A 13,066-nucleotide genomic window follows, 5' to 3' on the forward strand; every position below is an offset into this window, starting at 1 on the left:
GTTGTTGTGGTTGTTGTTGTGGTTGTTGTTGTTGTTGTTTACCAAGCTAGAGCCTCGCTCTCTCTCTCGTAGGGATGTCAATAGAGCAGCAGCAGCTTGTGAATCGATGTCCAAGTTGGAACTTTACAACGCGGGGCCTAGACACGCGGGGCCTTGCCTCCTGCCCTCGCCTGGTCGCGTTTGCTTTAATTCCTCCCTTAAGTTTTTGTCTTCACGCGGCTCGCTACTTTGTCACTTTGGTTTATTGTAGATATTAACGCAGTTTTTCTTTTCGTTTTTTTACCAGGCCAAGCCCGCTTGAGCTGCTGTACCGCTCTTGTTTACAGAAGCTACCTGCCCACAACAACAAGGTGGGTGGGGTTTTGTGAACGCGTGTGTCAATGTTTGACTTAAAACTTTCGTAACTGCAGCAATTCATATTCTTGGTTCTTTCGGTGAAGTCACGGAGATAAAAAAATAACAGATAATAATGTTAATAAAAAAAAAAAATGCAAATAAAGAATAAACCCACGACGTTTCGATCGCCACAAGTGGTATTTTTTAATTTAATTTCATGATCTGTTTTTTTATTTCCTATCTACGTGACTTTACCGAAAGAACCAAGACTACGTGTGTCAATGTCTGTCTGTCAAGACGCTGAATGTGGAGGGGAAACCGGGGCAGTGTGTGACAGTGTAAAGTATATTGACTCTGATGAACACGGAGGTTGTATCAAAACAATAGTTTATTTTAGTTTTCCTCTGGAACTCTTTATAAGAGTGGAAGCAGGAAGTTAGCACAGCACACACACGTGCAGCAGCTGACGTCAGATCTGTTCATCCCATCATTCAAGGACATCTGAGCCTGGCTTCACACCTAAGTTGCCACTGAACACATTCCTGCTGCTGCGGAGGGAGCTGGTAGGAACGTCGGGTTGCTCGCTCAATGGCCTGCAGGGTCAACGGCGGCGTGGTGTATTCCGCAAATATGCCGACTGTGAGGGCGGGCACAAGCCGGCGTGAGTAGGTGAAACGTTGAGTTTTATAAGGGCACCACGGGGTGACCAGCCCCTCCCCACCCAGCCCCACCCTCCCCACCCAGCCCCTCCCACCCAGCCCCACCCCTCACCCCCCACCCAGCCCCACCCTCCCCACCCAGCCCCTCCCCACCCTCCCCTCCCCACCCAGCCCCTCCCTCCCCACCCAGCCCCTCCCTGCACGACGGACGGACGGACACAATAATCCCCTGTGGGCTGGTGTAACTAGGAGGTTCCTACCAGTGACAATGTTGCCAATTGCTTCGTTTTTATTTGGCGAGTCCTGTTCTCTCCCGTGACGAGGTGGATCCGCACGACGATGTGTGAAGTGACTGTTATCGACAACACGATGTGTGTGTGAAGTGACTGTCATCGACAACACGATGTGTGTGTGAAGTGACTGTCATCGACTATACGATGTGTGTGTGAAGTGACTGTCATCGACAACACGATGTGTGTGAAGTGACTGTCATCGACTATACGATGTGTGTGAAGTGACTGTCATCGACAACACGATGTGTGTGTGAAGTGACTGTCATCGACTATACGATGTGTGTGTAAAGTGACTGTCATCGACAACACGATGTGTGTGTGAAGTGACTGTCATCGACTATACGATGTGTGTGTGAAGTGACTGTCATCGACAACACGACGATGAGGTTTCGACGTGTATCCCACCGGCGAGGGTGGCGAATGGTGTCGTGGCTCTGGGGGCGGAGGGGCGTGAGATGTGGCTCACATTTCCTGAATGATTGGTCAAGGTGCCACGTGCACGTGCATCTCACAGCGCGATTTGGGCAATTAGAACACACGACGGAATTGATTACACCTGCTTGCTTCATCAATTAAAGCCCATCGAGAATCAATTATTTAAATGTGTTTGTGTGCATCGATTAGGGGCCGTCATTAAATGACGTCACGCACCTGGCGTGACGTCATTTATGGACGGCCCCTTAAACTTTTCATAGAGGATTTCACCACGGCCGCAGCCGTGTGTGTGTAGGTGAGTGTGTGTGTGTGTAGGTGTGTGTCACTGTGTGTGTGGTTAGTGTCTGTGTGTGTAGGTGAGTGTCTGTGTGTGTGTAGGTGTGTGTCACTGTGTGTGTGGTGAGTGTCTGTGTGTGTAGGTGAGTGTCTGTGTGTGTAGGTGAGTGTCTGTATGTGTAGGTGAGTGTCTGTGTGTGTGTAGGTGTGTGTCACTGTGTGTGTAGGTGTGTGTCATGTGTGTGTAGGTGAGTGTCTGTGTGTAGGTGAGTGTCTGTGTGTAGGTGTGTGTCACTGTGTGTGTAGGTGAGTGTCTGTGTGTGGTAGGTGAGTGTCTGTGTGTGTGTAGGTGTGTGTCACTGTGTGTGTAGGTGAGTGTCTGTGTGTGTGTAGGTGTGTCACTGTGTGTGTAGGTGAGTGTCTGTGTGTGTAGGTGTGTGTCACTGTGTGTGTGTAGGTGAGTGTCTGTGTGTGTGTAGGTGAGTGTCTGTGTGCGTGTAGGTGTGTGTCACTGTGTGTGTGATGAGTGTCTGTGTGTGTGTGGTGAGTGTCACTGTGTGTGGTAGGTGAGTGTCTGTGTGTGTAGGTGAGTGTCACTGTGTGTGTGTAGCTGAGGGTCACTGTGTGTGTGTAGCTGAGTGTCACTGTGTGTGTGTAGCTGAGTGTCACTGTGTGTGTAGGTGAGTGTCTGTGTGTGTAGGTGAGTGTCTGTGTGTGTAGGTGAGTGTCTGTGTGTGTGTAGGTGAGTGTGTGTGTAGGTGTGTGTCACTGTGTGTGTAGGTGAGTGTCTGTGTGTGTAGGTGAGTGTCTGTGTGTGTGTAGGTGAGTGTGTGTGTGTGTAGGTGAGTGTCTGTGTGTGTAAGTGTGTGTCACTGTGTGTGTGGTGAGTGTCTGTGTGTGTGTAGGTGTGTGTCACTGTGTGTGTAGGTGAGTGTCTGTGTGTGTAGGTGAGTGTCTGTGTGTGTAGGTGAGTGTCTGTGTGTGTAGGTGAGTGTCTGTGTGTGTAGGTGAGTGTCTGTGTGTGTGTAGGTGAGTGTCTGTGTGTGTGTAGGTGAGTGTCTGTGTGTGTGTAGGTGAGTGTCTGTGTGAGTGTAGGTGAGTGTCTGTGTGTGTGTAGGTGAGTGTCTGTGTGTGTAGGTGAGTGTCTGTGTGTGTCACTGGTGTGTAGGTGAGTGTCTGTGTGTGTAGGTGAGTGTCTGTGTGTGTGTAGTGTGTGTCACTGTGTGTAGGTGTGTGTCACTGTGTGTGTAGGTGAGTGTCTGTGTGTGTGTAGGTGAGTGTCTGTGTGTGTAGGTGTGTGTCACTGTGTGTGTAGGTGAGTGTCTGTGTGTGTAGGTGTGTGTCACTGTGTGTGTAGGTGAGTGTCTGTGGTGTGTGGTGAGTGTCTGTGTGTGTAGGTGAGTGTCTGTGTGTGTAGGTGTGTGTCACTGTGTGTGTGTAGGTGAGTGTCTGTGTGTGTAGGTGTGTGTCACTGTGTGTGTGTAGGTGAGTGTCTGTGTGTGTAGGTGAGTGTCTGTGTGTGTAGGTGAGTGTCTGTGTGTGTAGGTGAGTGTCTGTGTGTGTAGGTGTGTGTCACTGTGTGTGTAGGTGAGTGTCACTGTAGGTGTGTGTCACTGTGTGTGTGTAGGTGAGTGTCTGTGTGTGTAGGTGAGTGTCTGTGTGTGTGTAGGTGAGTGTCTGTGTGTGTAGGTGTGTGTCACTGTGTGTGTGTAGGTGAGTGTCTGTGTGTGTAGGTGTGTGTCACTGTGTGTGTAGGTGAGTGTCTGTGTGTGTGTAGGTGAGTGTCTGTGTGTGTGTAGGTGTGTGTGTGTGTGTAGGTGTGTGTGTGTGTGTAGGTGAGTGTCTGTGTGTGTGTAGGTGAGTGTCTGTGTGTGTGTAGGTGTGTGTCACTGTGTGTGTAGGTGAGTGTCTGTGTGTGTAGGTGAGTGTCTGTGTGTGTGTAGGTGAGTGTGTGTGTGTGTAGGTGTGTGTCACTGTGTGTGTAGGTGAGTGTCACTGTGTGTGTGGTGAGTGTCTGTGTGTGTGTAGGTGAGTGTCACTGTGTGTGTAGGTGAGTGTCACTGTGTGTGGTGAGTGTCTGTGTGTGTGTAGGTGAGTGTCACTGTGTGTGTGGTGAGTGTCTGTGTGTGTAGGTGTGTGTCACTCTGTGTGTAGGTGAGTGTCACTGTGTGTGTGGTGAGTGTCTGTGTGTGTGTAGGTGTGTGTCACTGTGTGTGTGGTGAGTGTCTGTGTGTGTGTAGGTGTGTGTCTGTGTGTGTAGGTGTGTGTCTGTGTGTGTAGGTGGTGTTGTGTGTGTGTAGGTGTGTGTCTGTGTGTGTAGGTGAGGTGGTGTGTGTAGGTGTGTGTGTGTGTGTAGGTGTGTGTCTGTGTGTGTGTAGGTGTGTGTCACTGTGTGTGTGTAGGTGAGTGTCTGTGTGTGTGTAGGTGTGTGTCACTGTGTGTGTGTCACTGTGTGTGTGGTGAGTGTCTGTGTGTGTAGGTGTGTGTCACTGTGTGTGTAGGTGAGTGTCACTGTGTGTGGTGAGTGTCTGTGTGTGTGTAGGTGTGTGTCACTGTGTGTGTGGTGAGTGTCTGTGTGTGTGTAGGTGTGTGTCACTGTGTGTGTGGTGAGTGTCTGTGTGTGTGTAGGTGAGTGTCTGTGTGTAGGGTGTGTCACTGTGTGTGTGGTGAGTGTCTGTGTGTGTAGGTGAGTGTCTGTGTGTGTGTAGGTGAGTGTCTGTGTGTGTGTAGGTGAGTGTCACTGTGTGTGTGGTGAGTGTCTGTGTGTGTGTAGGTGTGTGTCACTGTGTGTGTAGGTGAGTGTCTGTGTGTGTAGGTGAGTGTCTGTGTGTGTAGGTGTGTGTCTGTGTGTAGGTGTGTGTCTGTGTGTGTGTAGGTGTGTGTCACTGTGTGTGTGTAGGTGAGTTGTGTGTGTAGTGTGTGTGTCACTGTGTGTAGGTGTGTGTCACTGTGTGTGTGGTGAGTGTCTGTGTGTGTAGGTGTGTGTCACTGTGTGTGTAGGTGTGTGTCACTGTGTGTGTGGTGAGTGTCTGTGTGTGTGTAGGTGTGTGCACTGTGTGTGTGGTGAGTGTCTGTGTGTGTGTAGGTGAGTGTCTGTGTGTGTGTAGGTGAGTGTCTGTGTGTAGGTGAGTGTCTGTGTGGTGTAGGTGAGTGTCTGTGTGTGTGGTGAGTGTCTGTGTGTGTGTAGGTGAGTGTCACTGTGTGTGTGGTGAGTGTCTGTGTGTGTGTAGGTGAGTGTCTGTGTGTGTAGGTGAGTGTCTGTGTGTAGGTGTGTGTCACTGTGTGTGTAGGTGAGTGTCTGTGTGTGTGTAGGTGTGTGTCACTGTGTGTAGGTGTGTGTCACTGTGTGTGTGGTGAGTGTCTGTGTGTGTGTAGGTGTGTGTCTGTGTGTGTAGGTGTGTGTCACTGTGTGTGTAGGTGAGTGTCTGTGTGTGTGTAGGTGAGTGTCTGTGTGTGTAGGTGTGTGTCACTGTGTGTGTGGTGAGTGTCTGTGTGTGTGAGGTGAGTGTCACTGTGTGTGTGGTGAGTGTCTGGTGTGTGTAGGTGTGTGTCACTGTGTGTGTGGTGAGTGTCGTGTGTGTGTAGGTGGTGTCACTGTGTGTGTGGTGAGTGTCTGTGTGTGTGTAGGTGAGTGTCTGTGTGTGTGTAGGTGTGTGTCACTGTGTGTGGTGAGTGTCTGTGTGTGTGTAGGTGAGTGTCTGTGTGTGTGTAGGTGAGTGTCACTGTGTGTGTGGTGAGTGTCTGTGTGTGTGTAGGTGTGTGTCAGTGTGTGTAGGTGAGTGTCTGTGGTGTGTGGTGAGTGTCTGTGTGTGTAGGTGTGTGTCTGTGTGTGTAGGTGTGTGTCTGTGTGTGTGTAGGTGTGTGTCACTGTGTGTGTGTAGGTGAGTGTGTGTGTGTGTAGGTGTGTGTCACTGTGTGTAGGTGTGTGTCACTGTGTGTGTGGTGAGTGTCTGTGTGTGTAGGTGTGTGTCACTGTGTGTGTGTGTAGGTGTGTGTCACTGTGTGTGTGGTGAGTGTCTGTGTGTGTGTAGGTGTGTGTCACTGTGTGTGTGGTGAGTGTCTGTGTGTGTGTAGGTGAGTGTCTGTGTGTGTGTAGGTGAGTGTCTGTGTGTGTAGGTGAGTGTCTGTGGTGTGTAGGTGAGTGTCTGTGTGTGTGGTGAGTGTCTGTGTGTGTAGGTGAGTGTCACGTGTGTGTGGTGAGTGTCTGTGTGTGTGTAGGTGAGTGTCTGTGTGTGTAGGTGAGTGTCTGTGTGTAGGTGTGTGTCACTGTGTGTGTAGGTGAGTGTCTGTGTGTGTGTGGTGTGTCACTGTGTGTAGGTGTGTGTCACTGTGTGTGTGGTGAGTGTCTGTGTGTGTGTAGGTGTGTGTCTGTGTGTGTAGGTGTGTGTCACTGTGTGTTGTGGTGAGTGTCTGTGTGTGTAGGTGAGTGTCTGTGTGTGTGTAGGTGTGTGTCACTGTGTGTGTAGGTGAGTGTCTGTGTGTGTAGGTGAGTGTCTGTGTAGGTGTGTCACTGTGTGTGTAGGTGAGTGTCTGTGTGTGTGTGTGTGTCACTGTGTGTAGGTGTGTGTCACTGTGTGTGTGGTGAGTGTCTGTGTGTGTAGGTGTGTGTCACTGTGTGTGTAGGTGAGTGTCTGTGTGTGTAGGTGAGTGTCTGTGTGTGTGTAGGTGTGTGCCACTGGTGTGTGGTGAGTGTCTGTGTGTGTGTAGGTGTGTGTCACTGTGTGTGTAGGTGAGTGTCTGTGTGTGTAGGTCAGTGTCTGTGTGTGTGTAGGTGTGTGTCACTGTGTGTGTAGGTGAGTGTCGTGTGTGTGTAGGTGTGTGCCACTGTGTGTGTGGTGAGTGTCTGTGGTGTGTAGGTGTGTGTCACTGTGTGTGTAGGTGAGTGTCTGTGTGTGTGTAGGTGTGTGTCACTGTGTGTGTAGGTGAGTGTGTGTGTGTGTGTAGGTGTGTCACTGTGTGTGTGGTGAGTGTCTGTGTGTGTGTAGGTGTGTGTCACTGTGTGTGTAGGTGAGTGTCTGTGTGTAGGTGTGTGTCACTGTGTATGTGGTGAGTGTCTGTGTGTGTAGGGTGTGTCACTGTGTGTGTGGTGAGTGTCTGCGTGTGTAGGGTGTGTCACTGTGTGTGTGGTGAGTGTCTGTGTGTGTGTAGGTGTGTGTCACTGTGTGTGTGGTGAGTGTGTGTGTAGGTGTGTGTCACTGTGTGTGTGGTGAGTGTCTGTGTGTGTAGGTGTGTGTCACTGTGTGTGGTGAGTGTCTGTGTGTGTAGCTGAGTGTCACTGTGTGTGTAGCTGAGTGTCACTGTGTGTGTAGCTGAGTGTCACTGTGTGTGTAGCTGAGTGTCACTGTGTGTGTAGCTGAGTGTCACTGTGTGTGTAGGTGAGTGTCACTGTGTGTGTGTAGCTGTGTGTGTGTAGCTGAATATCACTGTGTGTGTGTAGCTGAGTGTCACTGTGTGTAGCTGAGTGTCACTGTGTGTAGCTGAGTGTCACTGTGTGTAGCTGAGTGTCACTGTGTGTAGCTGAGTGTCACTGTGTGTGTGTAGCTGAGTGTCACTGTGTGTAGCTGAGTGTCACTGTGTGTAGCTGTGTGTGTGTAGCTGAGTGTCACTGTGTGTAGCTGTGTGTGTGTAGGTGAGTGTCACTGTGTGTGTAGCTGAGTGTCACTGTGTATAGCTGAGTGTCACTGTGTGTAGCCGAGTGTCACTGTGTGTAGCTGTGTGTGTGTAGCTGAGTGTCACTGTGTGTAGCTGAGTGTCACTGTGTGTAGCTGAGTGTCACTGTGTGTAGCTGTGTGTGTGTAGCTGAGTGTCACTGTGTATAGCTGAGTGTCACTGTGTGTAGCCGAGTGTCACTGTGTGTAGGTGTGTGTGTGTAGCTGAGTGTCACTGTGTGTAGCTGTGTGTGTGTAGCTGAGTGTCACTGTGTGTAGGTGTGTGTGTGTAGCTGAGTGTCACTGTGTGTAGCTGAGTGTCACTGTGTGTAGCTGAGTGTCACTGTGTGTAGCTGTGTGTGTGTAGCTGAGTGTCACTGTGTATAGCTGAGTGTCACTGTGTGTAGCCGAGTGTCACTGTGTGTAGGTGTGTGTGTGTAGCTGAGTGTCACTGTGTGTAGCTGTGTGTGTGTAGCTGAGTGTCACTGTGTGTAGGCGTGTGTGTGTAGCTGAGTGTCACTGTGTGTAGCTGAGTGTCACTGTGTGTGTAGCTGCTGCTGCGTGTGACGAGGTGGTCTGGCTCGACTCGTCACAGCGGCACTGTGACACTCCGCGAGATGGCGCGCGCCAGCACCTCGGCCACGCGGCAGACGGCGCCATGTGGCGCGCGCGTCCACCGCTGGGCACCGCCGCACCGCCCCCTCCTCCGCATTGCTGCTGCTCTCACGGCGGCCTTCTTCGACTCGCGAGTGGGGTAAGAGAGAGAAGCCGGGCTCGTCGAGAAGCCGGGCTCGTCGCGCGGCGTTGTGGGGGGGGGGGGGGGCTGCGGTGGCGATGTCGGGTCAATGAGTGGCAACGCGTCGCTGTGAAGATCGTCGAGGGAGAAGTCTGCACGCTGCTGCTGCTGCTGCGTTCGCTCGCGCGGGTCACGGTGCCGCCGGGCGGCTCTCCGTCCACGCGCCCGTCCGTGCGTCCGTCTGCCTGCCCGATGGCCGCAGGGCGCTGTCCGCGGACACGATCTGCGGCAAGATTCCGGGACTGACGCCACAGCGGGCGCTGTGCCGGAGCCACCCGGACGCGATGGTCGCGGTCGGCGAGGGCGCGCGCCTGGGAATCGGCGAGTGCCGGCACCAGTTCCGATTCAGCCGCTGGAATTGCTCGGCGCTGGGGGAGGAGACGGTGTTCGGCCAGGAGCTCCCAGGCGGTGAGCGCCCCGACTCGGCGTCAGTTCGGCAGAGGGGCGGACCCGCGGTGTGCGGTCACCCTGTGCGTCTCTCTCTGAATTCTAGAACTCGCAACGCGCCACGTTTCTTATTTATTTAAAAGTTTTTTCATTTCTCAATCAGGGGCAGTCCTCTGCCTAGAACAGGAAAAAGAACAGGAGAAATCATGACCACAACCCGAGCCGGTGATCCTGTTGTAACAACCAGTGCCTGCACCACTCTCCCTGACAGCAGGTGCACCGAGTATGAAACACGAGAGACACATCCTGCACACACCTTTGAGCGAACAAGTTTACCGGTCGCCAGGGAAGAAACATGAATCCGCCTACCCTCGCAGCGGAGGCCGTCCTCAAACTCTGTGCCACACGGGGGTGGAGGCCACCGCCATTTCTCATTTGCAGCGTCACTGCCCACCATCTCTGTCTCCACCTACACCACCCTTTCCAACGGCCGACATGCAGGTGCCCTTAATCACTCTCCCGCGCGCCGCCCACAGGGCCGCCTCCTTCACGGCGCTTACCGACGGCCCACGCCTGAGCCCAGACCTCCCCCGCCCTCTGTCTGAACATCCCCCAAATTGTATTGGGCAATGTGGCCTTTACCGGACAAAAATGAGGCAGCAGAGGCTGACATAACTCCCACACCGTCCCGAGCAAATGGGCACTGAGGGTGCGGGCCAATCTTCGGGAACACATGAACCGTCTTTATTCCGGCCTGTCCCAGGCCGCCAGCCAGGATAAATCCCATTGCCTTTTCGTCAGGGCTGGCGATGTTACGTTTTTCTAAAGTAGTCGGTGCACGGCACCCCGTGCACCTGGCACCTCTGTACCACCTCCTGCTTAGACGTCTCCGCCAGGACGTCCCTGGGAATCCACGACGCGCGTGTCTGGGCCGGCTCACGCTTCACGACGTGTTCGCTTGCCGCGGTGCACGACCACCCCTGAGGCCAAGCCACGGGGGTGCCAAGCCACCGCAGGAGCCACGCCTGCCTGTGCCGTATGTAACGAGGCTTCCACCTGGAGTCCATTGGAGAAATACAGGCGCAGCGTGTCGCAGACCAGGATCGTGGCGAGGGTGCACGTGATTTGGGGCGCCCCTCCCACCGTTCTCGACGCTTTTATTATTACACATCGTTTCCGTTCCACTCGGCCCGTCGCCCCCCCCCCCCCCCCCCCCCCCCCCCCCCCCCCCCCCCCCCCCCCCAGAGAACCTGAAGAACATTCGCTGCAGTCTTTTCGCCATTTGCGCGCCCGGCGAGATCACGTAGGCCCGGTAGATAAGTGCCGGGAGGATTTCCACCCTCGGGACCAACATTCTACCTTCCATTGGAAGGCGCCTGTCCCACCGCCCGGCCGGGCCCGCCCCTCACCGCCCCTCTCCCATTCCCATCCAATGCTTCGTCGCCGAGTCCTGCCAACAGAAGCTGACCCCTAGGATCTTGATCCCCTTCCCAGCACCGTTTATACCGGTGGACGGCCCTCGAATAGCCTGGGGTCACTGAAGATCAGCATCTCACTCTTCCTCACATTTACGTTAGATCCCGAGGCCCAAAATAATCTATCCGCGAGTCCTAGGGCCTCCCATACCGAGGAGACATCCCCACAGGAAATGACGACATCGTCCATACACATGGCTATTTTTGCTGGCTCCCTACACCACTTTAATCCGCTGATTTCCCCTGACCGCCTGGGCAAAGGGCTCCATTCACAACATGAATGACACCGGTGACATAGGGAGACACCCCTGTCGCACACCTGACCCAGTTGGTATCTCCTCAAGAGGACTCCATGTATCAGCAGGCTGCCCGTGACCTTATGATACAGCAGTTGCCTTATCCAGCCGATCAATTGTTTCCCCACCCCCATCACCGCGACCCGCGCGTCTCCCCCCCACCTCCCACGCGTCCCTGCTCCAACCACCCTGGCTACTCACACCAGCCCCCCCCCCCCCTGTGCGTGGGCTCCCCGACACGAGCAGGTAGCCGAGAAGCGCCTTCGCGCACGGCACGTGATGGCGGCGGCCGTGGCGTACGCCATCACGGCGGCGGGCGGCCCGGGGCGACCGGAGCTGGTGCGGCTGGCGACGGCGCCAAGCAGGGCGGCTTCTACGATGCACAGGGCGGCTGCTCGGCCGACCTCAGCCACAGCCTCGAGTTCTCGCGGCCTCTTCGTGGACCGCGCGCGAGGTCCAGCGGAGGCGCGCGCACGCTCATGAACCTGCACAACACGCCGCCGGGGCGCAAGGTGCCAGCGATTTCCCCACACCAAGCACTCCTCCAGATCCAATCCAACGCAGGCGCTGAAAACAAAATCCCACCCCTCCCCACTCTCTCCCCCCCCCCCTTCCCACCCCCCATTATCCTACCTCTTCTCCTCGTCATTTTTCCGGCACAATGCTTATTTTTAGCTAAGGAAAGCTGTCTCGAGGTGGCAGGCCCATTAACTTCAAGGACAGTGCATATCATTATCAATCATACAGAGGTTGTTTCTTTTTGTTTGCATTTTGACTGCTTGTGTTGTGGTTCTTGTGGTTCTTGCAAACATGATTGTCAGTTTTGTACCAGTTGAAAGTGGTAAAACCTATCACTATATTTTGCCACTGGTAAAGGAGGTGTCTCATAGTGTAAATGGGGTTGTTGCTGGGCTCGGTCCAATCACGCGCCCGGGTATTGGGGGGCGGAGCCTGGTCTGCGGGGCGTGTGGGAGGGGCACCGTTTTCACCTCGGCTCCACATGTGAGGCGAGGTGAATGGGGGCGGAGCCAGCGGGGCAGTATGGGAAGGCCGGATCTGACGATCCGGAAGGAGAGGAGTCAGGATCACATGGGGAATGTATATTAGTGGGAGCCCGGAAGAGATCGGGGCAGTCGGGGAAGTTGAGAGTCTGAACCACGCTGGGTGGTGAGAGATCCGCGCCATCGGCCACGTGGCCGAAGGTCCTCAGCACGCCGTCGGCCAGCGGGGTGCGGAGTGCGGGAGTAGAGGAGCTAACGGAGGAGCGTGCGTGGCACGCGAGAGGAGACGACGCTGGTCCGTGGAGGAGACCAGCGGGGTGCGGAGAAGAACCTAAATAGAAGACAAGCGGAGACCAGCAGTGGCTGACGGAGTCTTTTATTACATGTTTGTGTGTTGCCATAAAGGCTCATATATTGGAAAACTCCAGCACAATTGCCGCTGGTGTAATAAAATTATTAAAGTCAAAGTCTGTCTCTGTCTCTCTGTGTCTCTCTGTGTCTCTCTCTGTCTCTCTCTGTCTTTCTGTCTCCCCCCCCCCCCCCCACTTGTCCCCACCTACCTCCCCGATGCTCTCCTGCCCTCTCGTCTCTCTCTCCCCCCCCACGCGCCGCCAGGTGCTGGAGGAGAAGATGAAGCCGGTGTGCAAGTGCCACGGAGTGTTGGGCTCGTGCACCACCAGGACGTGCTGGGCCACGCTGCCCCAGTTCCGCGAGGTGGGCTCCGCGCTCAAGCGCAAGTACGACGAGGCGGTCCACGTGGAGCCGGTGCACGCCGGCCGCTACCGCCACCGCTACCCCGCCTTCCTCCAGGCGAGGCGCTCGCGCGGCCACCGCAAGCCGCTCCACACGGAGCTCGTGTTCACCGAGAGCTCGCCTAGCTACTGCGAGGAGGACCGGCTGACGGGCAGCGTGGGCACGCGCGGCCGCCCGTGCAACCGCACGTCGCCGCACGCCGACGGCTGCGAGCTGCTGTGCTGCGGCCGCGGCTACGACACGCGCCAGTACACGCGCTCGTGGCATTGCAAGTGCGAGTTCCGCTGGTGCTGCTACGTGCGCTGCAGCACGTGCAGCGAGGGGGCGGAGGGAGTACACGTGCAAGTGACGGCGGCGGCGGCTCGCTGGGAAGCTGGGGCCCCGACTCCTCCGCCGGCTCGATCGCATCGCCCCGTCGACTGTCGGCCATGGCCCCCACGGGCCTCGCCCCTGGCAAACAACAATCATGGCCGGACAAAAGTGTCAGCGGATGTCGCTGCCTGATGGCGCGGCTGTCGTTCCGCACCTCGCAGTTGCCCTCAACTCCCTCCCTCACCCCACCCCACTCACCACCCCACCCACCGCCACCCTGCGTGATTGCCGACGGGGTGGGGGGGGGGGCGCCAGGCGGATCCCTGCAAGAGTGAGATCTGCAATCGGCTCCCGAGCCTGGGACAAAGTAGCCACCGAGATCTCAGCATGATGGGAGAG

At 55.0% G+C, this 13,066-nt stretch overlaps 1 pseudogene; it reads left to right on the forward strand.

Annotated features, from left to right (window-relative positions):
* Nucleotides 1-8,103: 8,103 nt before the first annotated feature.
* LOC133362654 (protein Wnt-7b-like) lies at nucleotides 8,104-12,704 on the forward strand (annotated as a pseudogene).
* Nucleotides 12,705-13,066: the final 362 nt, after the last annotated feature.

The sequence above is a fragment of the Lethenteron reissneri genome, unplaced genomic scaffold (genome assembly GCF_015708825.2).
Source record: "Lethenteron reissneri isolate LAM-NWPU_2019-01 unplaced genomic scaffold, ASM1570882v1 scaffold_1568, whole genome shotgun sequence".
In the NCBI taxonomy this organism is placed as follows: domain Eukaryota; kingdom Metazoa; phylum Chordata; class Hyperoartia; order Petromyzontiformes; family Petromyzontidae; genus Lethenteron; species Lethenteron reissneri.